Source organism: Macaca thibetana, chromosome 8, assembly GCF_024542745.1.
Source record: "Macaca thibetana thibetana isolate TM-01 chromosome 8, ASM2454274v1, whole genome shotgun sequence".
Taxonomy (NCBI): Eukaryota; Metazoa; Chordata; class Mammalia; order Primates; family Cercopithecidae; genus Macaca; species Macaca thibetana.
Genome location: NC_065585.1, coordinates 128,222,563 through 128,237,300, shown reverse-complemented (window position 1 = coordinate 128,237,300; position 14,738 = coordinate 128,222,563). Strand labels below are relative to the sequence as shown.

The following is a 14,738-nucleotide window of genomic DNA, read 5'->3' as shown; positions in this document are numbered from 1 at the left end:
ATTGTGTGTATAGATTGCCTTTGGCAGTAGGTCATTTTCAGACTACTGATTCTACTCATCTGTGAGCATGGGATATGTTTCCATTCGTGTCGCCTATGATTTCTTTCAGCATTGTTTGGTAGTTTTTCTTGTAGAGATCTTGCCTCCTTGGTTAGGTATATGCCTAAGTGTTTTGTTTGTTTGTTTGTTTTTGCAGCTATTGCAAAAAGGGTTGAGTTCTTGACTTGATTCTCTGGTCACTGTTGTTGTATAGGAGATCTAATTTGTGTACATTAATTTTGTATCCATAAACTTTACTGAATTCTTTGATCAGGTCTAGGAGCTTTCTGGAGGAGTCTTTCAGTTTTTGAGGTGAATGATCATATCGTCAGCAAACAGCGACAGTTTGACTTCCTCTCAACCAATTTGGATGCCCTTTATTTCCTTCTCTTGTCTGATTGCTCTGGCTGGGACTTCCAGTACTACGTTAAAGAGGAGTGGTGAGAGTGGGCATCCTTGTCTTGTTCTAGTTCTCAGAGGGAATGCTTTCAACGTTTCCCCACTCAGTATTATATTAGCTGTGGGTTTGTCGTAGATGGCTTTTATTACCTTGAGTTATGTCCCTTGTATGCTGATTTTGCTAAGAGTTTTAATCATAAAGGGATGCTGGATTTTGTCAAATAGATGCTGGATTTTCTGCATCTATTGAGATGCTTATGTGATTTTTGTTTTTAATCCTGTTTATGTGATGTATCACATTTATTGAGTTGTGTATGTTAAAGCATCCCTGCATCTCTGGTATGAAACCCACTTGATCATGGTGGATTATCTTTTTGATACATTGTTGGATCCGGTTAGCTTGTACTTTGTTAAAGATTTTAGCATCTGTATTCATCAGGGATATTGGTCTGTAGTTTTCTTTTTTGGTTAGGTCCTTTCCTGGTTTAGGTTATGTCCTTTTCCTGGTTAGGGTGATGCTGCCTTCATAGGATCATTTAAGGAGTGTTCCCTCTTTATCTTGTGGAATAGTGTCAATAGGATTGGTACCAATTCTTCTTTTAATGTCTGGCAGAATTCTGCTGTGAATCCTTCTGGTCCTAGACTTTATTTTGTTGGTAATTTTTAAATTAATGTTTCAATCTCACTGCTTGTTAATAGTCTTTTTAGGGTATCTAATTCTTCCTGATTTAAGCTAGGAGGGTTGTCTTTTTCTAGGATTTTATCTATCTCTTTTACGTTTTCAAGTTTTGTGCATAAAGGTGTTCATAATAGCATTGAATGATCTTTTTGTATTTCTGTGGTGTTAGTTTTAATATCTCCTGTTTTGTTTCTTACTTAGGTTATTTGAATTTTCTCACTTCTCTTCTTGGTTAACCTTGCTAATTGTCTATCAATTTTATTTATCTTTTCAAAGACCCAGCTTTTTGTTTCAATTATCTTTTGTATTTTTTGTTTTAATTTCATTTAGTTCTGCTGTGATCTTCGTTATTTTCTTTCTTCTGCTGGGTTTGGATTTGGTTTATTCTTGTTTCTCTAGTTCCTTGAGGTGTGACCTTAAATAGTCAGTTTGTGCTGTTTCAGTCTTTTTGATGTAGGCATTTAGGGCTATGAACTTACCTCTTAGCATCGCCTTTGCTGTATCCCAGAGGTTTTGGTAGGTTGCGTCACTATTACTCAGTTTGAAAAATTTTTTAATTTCCATCTTGATTTTGTTTTGACCCAATGCTCATTCAGGTGCAGTTTATTTAATTTCTATGTATTTGCATGATTTTGAAGGTTTCCTTTGGAGCTGATTTCCAGTTTTAATCCTCTGTGGTCTGAGACAGTGCTGGGTATAATTGCAATTTTCTCAGATTTATTGAGGTTTGTTTTGTGGCTTATCATATGGTCTATCTTAGGAAAGCGCCATGTGCTGTTGAATAGAATGTGTATTCTGTGGTTGTTGGATGGAATGTTCTGTGTGTATCTGTTAAGTCCATTTATTCCAAGGTATAGTTTAAATCCATTGTTTCTCTGTTGTCTTTCTGTGTTGATGACCTGTCTAGTGCTGTCAGTGGAGTATTGAAGTCCCCACTGTAAGGGATAATTGGAAGGACAGCCCAGAAAGGAATGAGGCTAATAGACCCAAGTTCAGGCAAGCTGATTGATTGTCAGTCCTGCTGGGCTATCTCTTGACAAAAGCAGAGGAGGCATTCCCACTTACAGGCTATAGCAAGGTTTCATAGGGTGTAGAATTGGGTCAGGGTGAAGGAAAAAGAAAACAGTGGACGGGGTGCTTTGTGCCAGGTGTCTGACATTCTGGAGATGTTTTTCTTTCCAGTTCTGTTGTGTAAGGTACACATCTTAACCACATCCTGAGACAGATGGCCTCCAGTCAAACAGTTACAGGTAGGTTTGGGGTAGAGGGTTTTACTTTTTGGCCTTTGGTGCTTAGTCCATGGGAGGGGGAAACAGTCCAGTTGGGTGGACCCTAACACCCACTATTATTGTGTTGCTGTCTGTCTCATTTCTTAGATCTATTAGTAATTGTTTTATAAATTTGGGAGCTCCAGTATTAGGCACATACATGTTTAGGATTGTGATATTTTCCTGTTGGACACATCCTTTTACCATTATATAATGCCCTTATTTGTCTTTCTTAACTGGTGTGGCTTTAAAGTTTGTCTTGTCTGGCACAAGAATAGCTACCCCTGCTTGCTTTTGGTGTCCATTTGCAAGAAATGCCTTTTACCACCCCTTTAAGTTTATGTGAGTTCTTACGTGTGTTAAGTGAGTGTCTTAAAGGCAACAGATAGTTGTTGGTCATTCTGATCCATTCTATGCTTCTGTATCTTTTAAGTGGAGCATTTAGGCCATTTACATTCAATGCTGGTACTGAGCTATGAGCTACCATTCCATTCATTATGCTATTTGTTGCCTATATACCTTGGTGTTTTTTTTTTTTTTTTTTTTTTTTGTGCTTTTTAAACTGTGTTTTTGTTTTATAGGTCCTGTGAGATTTGTGCTTTTAAGAGGTTCTCTTTTAATGTGTTTCTAGGATTTGTTTCAAGATTTAGCAGTTCCTGTAGTGGTGGCTTGGTAGTGGTAAATTCTTTCAGCATTTGTTTATCTGCAAAAGACTGTATCTTTCCTTCATATATGATGCTTAGTTTCACTGGATACACAATTCTTGGGTGATAACGGTTTTGTTTGAGGAGGCTGAAGATAGGGCCCCAATCTCTTCTAGCTTTTAGGTTTTCTGCTGAGAAATCTGCCCCTAATCTGACAGATTTTCCTTTATAGGTTAGGTGATGCTTTTGTCTCACAGCTCATAAGATTCTTTGCTTCATCTTAACTTTAGATAACATGATAACAATGTGCCTAGGTAATGATCTTTGTGTAATCAATTTCTCCGGTGTTCTTTGTGCTTCTTCTATTTAGATGTCTAGGTCTCTAGCAACGCTGGGGAAATTTCCTCAGTTATTCCCCCAAAAATGTTTTCCAAAGTTTCAGATTTCTCTTCTTCCTCAGGAATGCTGATTATGCTTAGGTATGGTCATTTAACATAATCCCAGACTTCTTGGAGGCTTTGTTCATATTTTCTTCTTCTTTTTTTTTTTCTTTTGTGTTTTTCGGACTGGGTTAATTCGAAGACCTTGTCTTCAAGCTCTGAATTTCTTTCCTCTATTTTTTCAATTGTATTACTGAGCCTTTCCAGAACATTTTGCATTTCTATAAGTGTGTCCAGTGTTTCCTGAAGTTTTTATTGTTTTTCCCTTATGCTCTCTATTTCCTTGAATATTTCTCCGTTCACTTCTTGTATCATTTTTTGGATTTCCTTCCATTGGGCTTCACCTTTCTCTGGTGCCTCTCTGATTAGCTTAATAACTAACCTCCTGAATTCTTTTTTAGGTAAATCAGGGATTCCTTCTTGGTTTGGATCCATTGCTGGTGAGCTGGTGTAATTTTTGGGAGGCGTTAAAGAGCCTTGTTTTATCGTATCACCAGGGTTGGTTTTCTGGTTCCTTCTCATTTGGGTAAGCTCTGTCAGAGGGAAGGTCTAGGGCTGAAGGCTGTCGTTCAGGTTCTTTAGTCCCCCGGGGTGTTCCCTTGATGTGGTACTCTCCCCCCTTTTCCTATAGATGTGGCTTCCTGAGAGCAAAGGTGTAGAAAGCAAAGCTGTAGAAAGCTCTTCCCACCTGGCCACCCAGCAAGTCTGCCAGGCTCCAGGCTGATCCTGGGAGTTGTCTGCACAGAGTCCTGTGATGTGAACTGTCTATGGGTCTGTCAGCCGTGGATCCCAGCACCCGTTCCGGTGGAGGTGGCAGGGGGGCGAAATGGACTCTGTGAGGGTTCTTAACTTTGGTGGTTTAATGCTCTATTTTTGTGCTGGTTGGCCCCCTGCTGGGAGGTGGCACTTTCCAGAGAGCGTCAACTGTGGTAGTATGGAGAAGAACTGGCAGTAGGCAGGGTCCTAGAACTCCCAAGAGTATATGCCCTTTGTCTTCAGCTACCAGGGTGGATAGGGAAGGACCATCAGATGGAGGCAGGGCTAGATGTATCTGAGCTTAGACTCTCCTTGGGCAGTCTTGCTGCAGCTGCTGTGGAGGATGGGGGTGAGGTTTCCTGGTCAATGGACTTGTGTACCTAGGAGGATTATGGCTGCCTCTGCTGAGTCATCCAGGTTGTCAGGGAAGTGGGGGAAATCCAGCAGTCAGAGGCCTCACCCAGCTCTCACGCCATCCAAAGGGCCGGTCTCACTCCCAGCGTGTACCCACTAATAGCACTGAGTCTGTTTCCAGGCCATGGGTGAGCAGGGTTGAGAACTTTCCCCAAGCTACCCGCCTCCCAGCTTCAAAAGAAAAGGGCTTTAGTTATTCCGATGCCCTCCTGCAAGTTTTCGCCAGGAGGCTTCTCAGCTGGTTCAACTTGTTACCAAGTTCAGCTAGATACTCCTTCGCCCTGTGGCATTTCCCCCTGTTGCTGGCTGCCCTGCCGAAGGATCCCTGTGATGCCAGGCAGGAATGGCCTGCTTGGGGACCCAGTGAGTTCCCAGAGCCTTTCCTGCTGCTTCCTCTACTCCTGTATTTCACTTGGCTGTCTAAATTGATTGAGCTCCAAGTAAGGTCAGAATCTTCTCTCGCAAACTAGACCTTCAGTTTCCCCAGTGGGGGGATGTGTTGAGGGGCCGAGGATGTCTGTTTTCCACTTCTGCAGTTTGTGCACTCATAGCTTTTGAGGTGTCTCTTGGGTCTTGCAGGAGCAGTCCACTTCCTGCAGAGGATCTGTGGGTCCTCTCGGGATTCCTGATTTATTCCTGCAGTCGCTCTGGTGCTAAAATTCATGATGCAAGCCTCGGCATGCTGCTTGGTCCAGTCCAAGTCAGAGCTGCAATCTATTTCTGCCTCCCATCCGCCATGTTCTGAAGAAACTGTTTCTTCATAACCAGTGAATGCGGCTGGGCGTGGTGGCTGATGCCTGTAAATCCCAGATCTTAGGGAAGCATAGGCGGGAGGATAGCTTGAGCCCAGGAGTTCCAGACCTGCCTGAGCAATAAAGCGAGACACCGTTCTCCACAAAAAGGGAGGAAAAAAAGACAAAAAAACAAAAACAAAAACAAAAAAACAATGAATGCAGACATTGAAGGTATATCAAATTAAAAGATAGCAAGCATAAAACATTTGTATATATAATCAAATTAAAACATTAATGTACACTTTTATTTTAAAATTTACTAAACTGAATATAAAAACACTATGAAACTATAGTATGGATATGTGATGATTATAGCAAAGTTGTGAAGATGAAATGTAAGTCCGTCTGGTGATGGAACAAGCATCAACTCTTTACTTACAATTGTTTTCTTTCTTTACTTTCTTTTGAGCAAGTCATAAGACCCCTGAATTCTGTGAAATATCAATCATTCTTTAATGGACAAAAAGTGTTTAGCAGCCAGGAGAGAAGCATTTAATGGCTTGTAGGTTACTAAGAGAACCTGGTCCAAGCTTTATCATAATAACTTTAGTATGTACCATATGCCAAACCTACTTCTGAGCACTTTGCATGTCATAAACCATGTAATCATCACCATTCTATGTGGTAGAGAATTTTGACAAATTATTTGACAAATGACTTTTATCTAGAATATATAAATAACTATTACAACTCAATCATAAAAAGACAGATAACTATAAAAATTGGGCTAAGTATCTGAATAGACATTTCTCCGAAGAATATATGCAACAGGTCGACTGCTATTTTCATTGTATAGATAGGTAAACTGAGGTTCATAGACTAAAGAAATTTCCCATGGTAGCAGAGTCAGGTTTTGAAGCTATGCAAACTAGATCATAGCCTCTACACAATGACTGCCTGTTAATATTATCTCCCTATGATATTAAATTCATTTTCCACATTTGGGAAGATATTCCTGCCTTAACAAAGTGCACTGTTTTGCATAGAAGCTAACTCTATGTTTAAACCAAGATGGTAGATCTTGTACAGACATGGCAAAAAGTTGGTTTGCAGGCATTTAATTCTTAAAAGTTAGTCTATTACACTCTTTGTGTGGTGGTACTGATACCTCTTTTCCAGCCTGACAATTTACCTTTGCATCTGTACAAAGCTGTTGAAGCTCTTGCTTCAGAAATACCTTCCAACCATGAGCCGAAAGGATGCTGTTCTCTTATTAATAATTCTGAACACTAACTCCCTGGGCCAGAGAAGCCAAGGGAAAGAGAATTTACTTTTTTGTAGCAAGTGTAGAACAAGTTCAAAACCAATTTTTCTGGTGTAAAGGGTTAGTAAAGGGAGAAAATAAAAAGAATGTCTTTGGGCGATGGCTTCAATTCTTTCTTTTGTTTTCTTCTCTTTATTTTCTCTTTCTCCTCCTCCTCATCTTCCTCCCCCTTTTCCCCTTCCTCTACCTTCTTTTTTTCTTCTTTCACCTCTATATGTCTGTCTCTCTCTCTGTTTTTCTGGTATACAGACATTTAGAAGACTCCTGTTTTGATCCATAAAAACATAAGTTTGCAACTGAGTAATTACAGAATAAAATTTTCCATCAGGAGACTGATTTACTACAAATTACTTAGTGTGAATTTTAAATAACTTTATACATATTGGGAAGAATAAAAATATATGCTGTTATTTTAGCTAGCCTAAATTAGAGGAGTCCTTCATCACTATGAATCACATCATAAATCAAAATCAGAGGAACTTTCTCTAGTGGCATAAAATAGTCTCAATATAAACATTGGAAAATTATTATGTTCTGGTCAAAATTATTTTTAAAAGATAGTATTTATTATGGGTACCATAATTGGACTTGATAAACTCACCTGATTGTGCAGTTTATGCTATTCTCATTTTATGTGCTCTTAATGAGGAAGCATCTGGCAAATGAATGCCTGAGTGGCAGGAAGGTGGTAGAATGGAATAATAGCTCTTCATATTGTTTAATGGGCTGTACTGAAACAACTTTTTCAGATCATGAAGGTTTTTGATTATTACCAAATAATTAGTGCTGCAAAGCACCATTAAGTTATCTTTTTCATTCACCTGCATTAAAGAGAATATAAAGGGAAAACCCATCTAGCTTGGCTTATCTTCTGTTATCAGTTCATAGCTTCTCTACAACCAGGACGATTACACTACTATAGCCAAGCGATTTATACTCATTTCTGAGTACCCCAGAATATGCTGTGACATCACAGCTTTTCAAAACCTACGTATGAAGTTGTTATTTCCTTCCCGTGGAGCTTTACTTGCCTATTTGATCATTAGTGTGCTTGCACATTTCTTTAGCAGCATTCCTTGACGATAATGTTACAGATGAAGAAACTTTTGGACTTCTTAGGAAAAACATTCCTAAAGTACCTGTAAGATGTTATTTAGTAAGAGTCTATGAAACTGTGCTCTAATAGCCTCAGACTTAATCAAGACATAGTGAGTCTAGTCAATTGGAGCATGGCAAATTGGCCAAAATGGTTTACTGGTTACCATGATAACTGATTCTTCCAGGTGAGAACCAGGGTCTATTTAACTAGAGTGTGTTTCAACAGAGCAGATAGCCAGTGACTAATGCCTGCCGGCTGGACGGTTCTGCTTATTGGGTTGTAGTCTTACTACTCCAAGAATGAAGCAAGCATGAATTCAAGCCCTGAACACTTGATAATTCACGAAGAACCATATGGTTATACATATACAATAGCAATGTATGACTGGGTGCAACTCAACCCATTCATTCATGAATTCAACAAATATTTCTTGGATCCCTATTATGTGCCAAGCAATGTTGTGAATCTAGCCATAATAGCAGGAAACAGTGCAGAGAAAAACCTTTGCTTTCATGGTGCTTTCTATCTGGTGATCTGTTTGAAGCCTGAAACAAATATATGTGTTAAAGCTATTCAGCAATTAGATATGTTGTATCATGCTAATACAGCAATCTTTTCCTCTAATAAAGTTTAATTTACCTCTGTATATCACCTAGCTTTACTTTTTCAATTGGAGATATGGGACTTTGGTTTTTAACCAAAAGGTATAATACAGTTAAAACTTTTACTGTCTATAAAGCAAATTGAATTATCATTTAATTACAGCCAGTGTCTAATGCCTCAGAGACCATGCCTTCGTGAGGCACATGATGGCCCTTCTTTCCTGTCCAAAACATGGTCACGACTGATAACTTCTTGGAATCCTTGAAGACTTCTTTTTTTTTTTTTTTTTTTTTTTTTTTTTTTTTGAGACAGTTTCACTCTTGTTGCCCAGGCTGCAGTGCAATGGTGTGATCTTGGCTGACTGCAACTTCCGCCTTCTGGGTTCAAGCGATTCTCCTGCCTCAGCCTCCCAAGTAGCTGGGATTACAGGCACCCACCACCATGCCCAGCTAATTTTTGTATTTTTAGTAGAGACGGAGTTTCACCATATTGGCCAGGATGGTTTCGAACTCCTGACCTCGTGATCTGCCTGCCTCGGCCTCCCAAAGTGCTGGGATTATAGGCATGAGCCACTGTGCCTGGCCAAAGACTTGTGATACAAATATCTGCTTTATAGAGAATTTAAGAAATTTTCCAGTGCCAAGTGTATCATTATTTTCTATAATATTCTAAAAGCAAAAATGCCCAAGATGGGACACCATAGGATTACACTGTTAGTGTAAGGATAGAAATAAATGAAACTACTATGTGGAAAGAAACAGCAGGGAAAGTTACATATCTCAATCTTAGCACAAAGTAGGGAGAGGTTAAAAAAGATTTTGAACCACAAGCGGATTTATATTCTGAATTCACACCACCAATGTGGTCCAAAAACTCATGAAGAAATTTTCACTTAAAATGGTCTCAGTCTATACCAACAGTGATCAAAAGACATTATTGATTATAAACAATGCAAATTGACTTGAGATGTTAAAATGCTTTTTAAAAATACACCTTATATGTAAAAAAATGTGATCAAAGTTTTGCTCCATAAAACTGCATTTAGTGTTTCTGATACTGAATTATAAAAGGCTTAATTTTCAGATCTGGAAGTCAAGTTCCTGTAAAACTTTTATCTGCAAACACCTTTCATCAAAACATGCTTAAAATAACCCATAGGATTTTGGAATTAAAGATCAAACATAAAGGTATTTTATGAATTAGTTACTTCTCTGCAGTGCAACCCTGTCTTTTTCTCTTAAATGACTTAGATGCTGACTTGGCTGATTTTTCTCTGTAGTCTACTTTAGGTTCAAGGTGACCTCAAAGTCAACAGACACTTCCTCCTTTTCTGTCACAGTCAACTTAGTGGTCCCTAGTTCATCGTGATATGCTCAGGAAATAAACATTGAAATTAATTTAATCCAGGTGTTTGAAACTCAAATTCAAATTTTAAAACTCAAATTCAATCCCATCGTAAAAACTCAAATTCAGCAGTTTTGTCTGAGGGAACTTGTGAATTTATAAACTCAATATATCCTGCTTTTTCTTCCAGGGAACAATGCTTCATGTTGTAAGTAGTCAGATTGTCTTAGATTATTTTTACTGAAACAAACTGTAATGACATCAGTATTATTTTGAAACATGTATTTTAAAGGTTGTTTTTCTCCTAAAGGCAGCATCTTTTCTGCCAGGGCCTGACTGTAGCAGACGCATTTCTTTGGAAAAAATTTCAATACATCTAAGAATTCTACATCAAGAGGAAATCACTGGAAAATTACCTTGTGAATTTCTTTGGAACTGAGGCAGTTATTTTTTAATTATTGCACAGAACCTGAATACTCAAAGCAATTAAATGACTTTCTATACCTTAGAACCTAATGTAAGTTAATCTGGTATTTTGAAATTGTAAAAACCTAATTTTAAAGTCAAAGATGAGTGCCCAATGTAGGAAAAAAAATGCTTATATAAAATTAGAAATAGTTCTTAGCTTATTTTTAAAGTTAAATTTAATAATGCATTTATAGTTAAGCTTGTAAGGATCTTAAAATGGTTTTTATCCTTAACATTTGAGTTAGGAGACATTCAGTCTTGTCTTAACTCATATACTAACTATCCAACTTAGAGAATGTCTCAAATAATCTTTTGCATTGTCTGAATAGTAGATGAAGGAAAAAGTTCTATGAGATATTCCTTAATTCCTGTTTTTGTTGTTGCCATTGTTTTGCTTTTAAAAATCAAGTCATCCTAGTAGAATTCAGTTTTGTCGTTTTCTGATTTTCCTCCATGTTGTGATGGAGAGTATGATTCTCTGTTGTTCCACTGTTAATTGGTCACTGAGAGGGCCATTGATAATTGAATATTGTTTCTTTCATCATTTTTTGTAGAAGATTTCTTGCCTTCAGCATAAAGGAATTAGTTCCTGAGAATAATATTTAAATTCATGACTTTACCCTTCTTTTGATGTCATTTCACTGATGTTTGAGAAGCGATCTTATTACATACAGCTAAGGACAAATCGAGATTAAGTGTACAGTCTTGGCTTACAGTTTAAGAGCTTGGCCTATTTGGAAAGGATTCAGAAAGGAGGCATAAATGTTATTAAAAAGTAATAAAAGCTATGGGAGAATGACTAAAACAACACTGTTGGGTTTTTTAAGGGTAGTCAACAAGTATGTGCACTACGGTGTCATTCTACTTGGGGTTCATTATCTACAGTCATTCAATAGCGTTAAGTAGGAAAGTTCTTTAGCCCAAAAAAAAGTGATTCTGAGCTTTTCTCTCTCTTCTTTGACAATAATCCTTCTACATCTTGAACTCACTAAGTCAAAAACTATATCTGAAAGCATGGTGTATGGGAATTTGAGTGAAAAATTGTAAACAGAATTAATTGCAGTAAATTATACATACTGCGTTAGAGTATAATTCTGCTTTGGGCTAGGACACTTCTAATTTCTAAGCCTTGCAATTGTAGTTATTTGCACTAATTGATCTTATTCTGACCTCCCAGTTTCATTGGGAGATGACAATAATATTAGTACTGAAAGGGTAAAGCCTTTTCTCATTTGCACCTTGGGAAAACACAGATTTAGTTTCTGTTGGAACCTGCTGTCCATGTGGTAAACTCCACCAAAACCAGGAAGTGACTTTCTGGCTTTGAATGTATTCCTTCTTAAAGTCTTTGACCATCTAACGTTCTTGGATATGTAATCAGTCATCTTGAATTATGTTTGTTCTCTGTGTTTCTTTTTATCTCTCTGCTTTTTTTTTCAGGACACAGTATCTTTTCTACATAGGCTTCTAACATCGAGTTTATTATCCACAATATCTTTCTATAATATTCTACTTAGAATTCAACAATATAACTCCGTTTCCCATAAAATAAGCGCTTAACTTTATGTTATACAATTTAAAAAAAAATAGTTAAAATCTAGATTTCTTGGCAAGATGGTAGTGTCAGCAAAGGAATGTACTACAAAATAGAAAGCAATATATAAATAGGTAAAATACTGATTAGTAATTAAAAACAGAAGGAGTATCATGTACATTTTAGAGCTCTAAAGTATTTTTGCTAAATGTATTCTTGATGAGTCTCTGCTGAAAAGCGAAAATAAAGAGTATCATATAATTATCATCTTGAGAGAAACAGAATTTTGTTTGTCTGGTTGGTTGGTTTTGTTTTTTTTCCTGAAGAAAACAGGACAGATGCCCTGGTGGAATCCTGCAGACAACTTCTTAATGTGAGAGGGAAAAAAATTGTGTTTTCCTAAGAAATGGAAGCCCACTGGGTGTTGAAGGGCTAGTCAAGGGTGTTCATTTCACCACCCCCTTCCTTTTTGGACAAGAACACTGGGGCAGATGCATGAAGAGTGAACTGCTTCATGATCGAGAAGATCAACATAGCCATGACCCTCTCCCTAAGGGTTCCGTCTCTGCTTATGCAGAGACTTGATTCTTGATCATGCGTCTGCTAGTTATTAGATGTCTGTTTTCCTCTTCACTCTGTCAAATTAGCGTGAGCTCTACATTACTAGATATTCTTTCTTTTTTCTCCTTCAGTTTAGATCTGATGCCCCCTCTAATAAACATTTGGGGTTTTAGTAATAATCATCTTAGTTTTAACCCATTCAATTCTTGCCAGACTATAAAACATCTCTAGGCCAGTCTAGAGACTCTACAAAGGAATACAGAAGCAGAGAAAAATCACAACAGATATGAAAACATTCTTGATATTAGAAGTGATGCTTTCAGGATATCCAAGGGATTTCTGTCTCTTGAATATATAAATTAAGAAATATTTATCAAATATCTTCTATTTTAGAAATATATTAAAAGATTTTACATGAGACTCCAATAAAAAAGGAATAATCTGAGTTAAGAGTGCAGACAAATTAAAAAAAAACCCAGGTGCTGACTTAAAAATAATATAGGAGGGTAGATGAACAGAAGATTTGACCCTGAAGAGAATTAATTAATGAAGGTAAAGGCATGTCACACAAATTCTCTCAGAACACAGAGGGGAAAGTCAGAATAAAGACCAGAAGGCTTGTAATAAAATTCCCTAGAGATAATAAGCTTCTCAAGCAATAATGAAGCAATTGGAACCACCAAAGCATGATTTATGAAAGAATTAATTGATAAGCTAGATTTCATTGAAATTAAACTTCTGCTTTGTGAGAAACACTGTCTAGAGAATGAGAAGACAAATCACAGACTAGGAAAAATACTTGCAACAGACACATCTGATAAAGGACTGTTGTCCAAAATATTCAAAGAACTCTTTAATTTCACCAAAAAATATCAAGTCCATTAAAAATGGGCAGAAGATCTGAATGGACACATCACCAAAGATATACAGATGACAAATAAATGTTATGAAAATATATTCTATATCAAATGTTATAAAAGATGCAAATTAAAAGATGCCACTGCAAAATCATTAGAATGGCCAAGATCCAAATCACTAACACGAAATGCTGGAGCGTATAGAACAGCAGAAGTTCTTTCATTGCTGGTGGGAATACAAAAATGGTACAGGTACTTCGGAGAACAGTTTGGCAGTTTCTTTTAAGACTAAAAATATTCTTACCATGTGATTCAACAGTTGTGCTCCTTGGTATTGACCCAAATGAATTGAAAACTTACGTCCACAGAAAAGCCTGCACACACATGTTTATAGCAGCTGTATTCACAATTTCTAATACTTGGAAGCACTAAGATGTTCTTCAGTAGATAAATGGATAAACTGTGGTACATCCAGACAATGGAATATTATATAGTGTTAAACATAAATGAGCTATCAAGCCATGAAAAGACAGGGAAGAAACATAAATGTGTATTACTAAGTAAAAGAAGCCAGCCTGAAAAGACTCTACACGATATGATTCCAACTATATGACATTCTAGAAAAGGAAAAATTATGAAGACAGTAAAGAGATCAGTGGAGGCTGGGTGAGGTGGCTGACACATGTAATCCCAGTACTTTGGAAGGCTAAGGAAGGAAGATCGCTTGAGCCCAGCAGTTCGAGACCAGCCTGGGAAACATAGGAAAACCTGGTCCCTACAAAAAAAAAAAAAAAAAAAAAAAAAAGCTAAAAATTATCCTAGGCGTGGTGGTATATGCCTGTAGTTACAGTTACTTGGGAAGCTGAGGCGAAGAGATTGCTTGAGTTCAGGAGGCAGAGGTTGTACCACTACACTCCAGGCTGGGCAACAGAGAAAGACCCTGTCTCAAAAAAACAAAACAAACAAAAAAAGAAACACTGGTTGCCATGGGTTGAAGGAGGGAAAGATAAATAGGTGGAACAAAGAGATTTTTAAGGCAATAAAACTATTGTGCATGATACAATAGTAGATGCCTTCCTTATACACTGTCAAAATCCATAGAATGTGGGTTTGTAATGTAACCCTAATATAAACTATGGACTTTGGTTGATAATGACATGTCAATGTCGGCTCATGGATTATAACCAGTACCATTCTGATGTGTGATGTTGATGGTAGAGAAGGTTGGGTATGTGTCGGCACAGGAGTTATATGGGAATTCTCTGTACTTTCTGTCCAATTTTTCTGTAAAGCATGAATAATAAAGTGTATTTTAAAAGTAGTACACAGCAGGTGCTCAAATAAACTCCTTCCATTCGAAGTCCTTTCATTAAAACAGATGAGAAAAACAATTCCTGCCAGAGCCACTGTCTGTGTGGAGTTGGCATGTTCTCCCACTGTCTGGGTGGATTTTCTCCAATTCCTCTGGTTTTCTCTCACATCCCAAAGATTCAGGAAATTGCTGTGTCTACGTGGTCCCAGTGAGACTGAGTGTGGGTGTAAGTGGCTCTGTGATAGGACGGTGTCCTGGCCAGG

The 14,738-nt window shown here is 37.6% G+C and overlaps 1 long non-coding RNA gene across 2 annotated transcripts in view; it reads left to right on the top strand.

Moving 5' to 3' along the window:
• The first annotated feature begins 2,306 nt into the window (after positions 1-2,306).
• The window catches only part of LOC126961635 (uncharacterized), a 30,022-nt gene continuing 17,590 nt past the window's right edge, over positions 2,307-14,738 (top strand). For both annotated transcript variants that reach the window (XR_007728368.1, XR_007728367.1), the window contains exon 1: positions 2,307-2,367. This is a non-coding gene — a long non-coding RNA (uncharacterized LOC126961635). The remainder of the gene's footprint in view (positions 2,368-14,738) is intronic.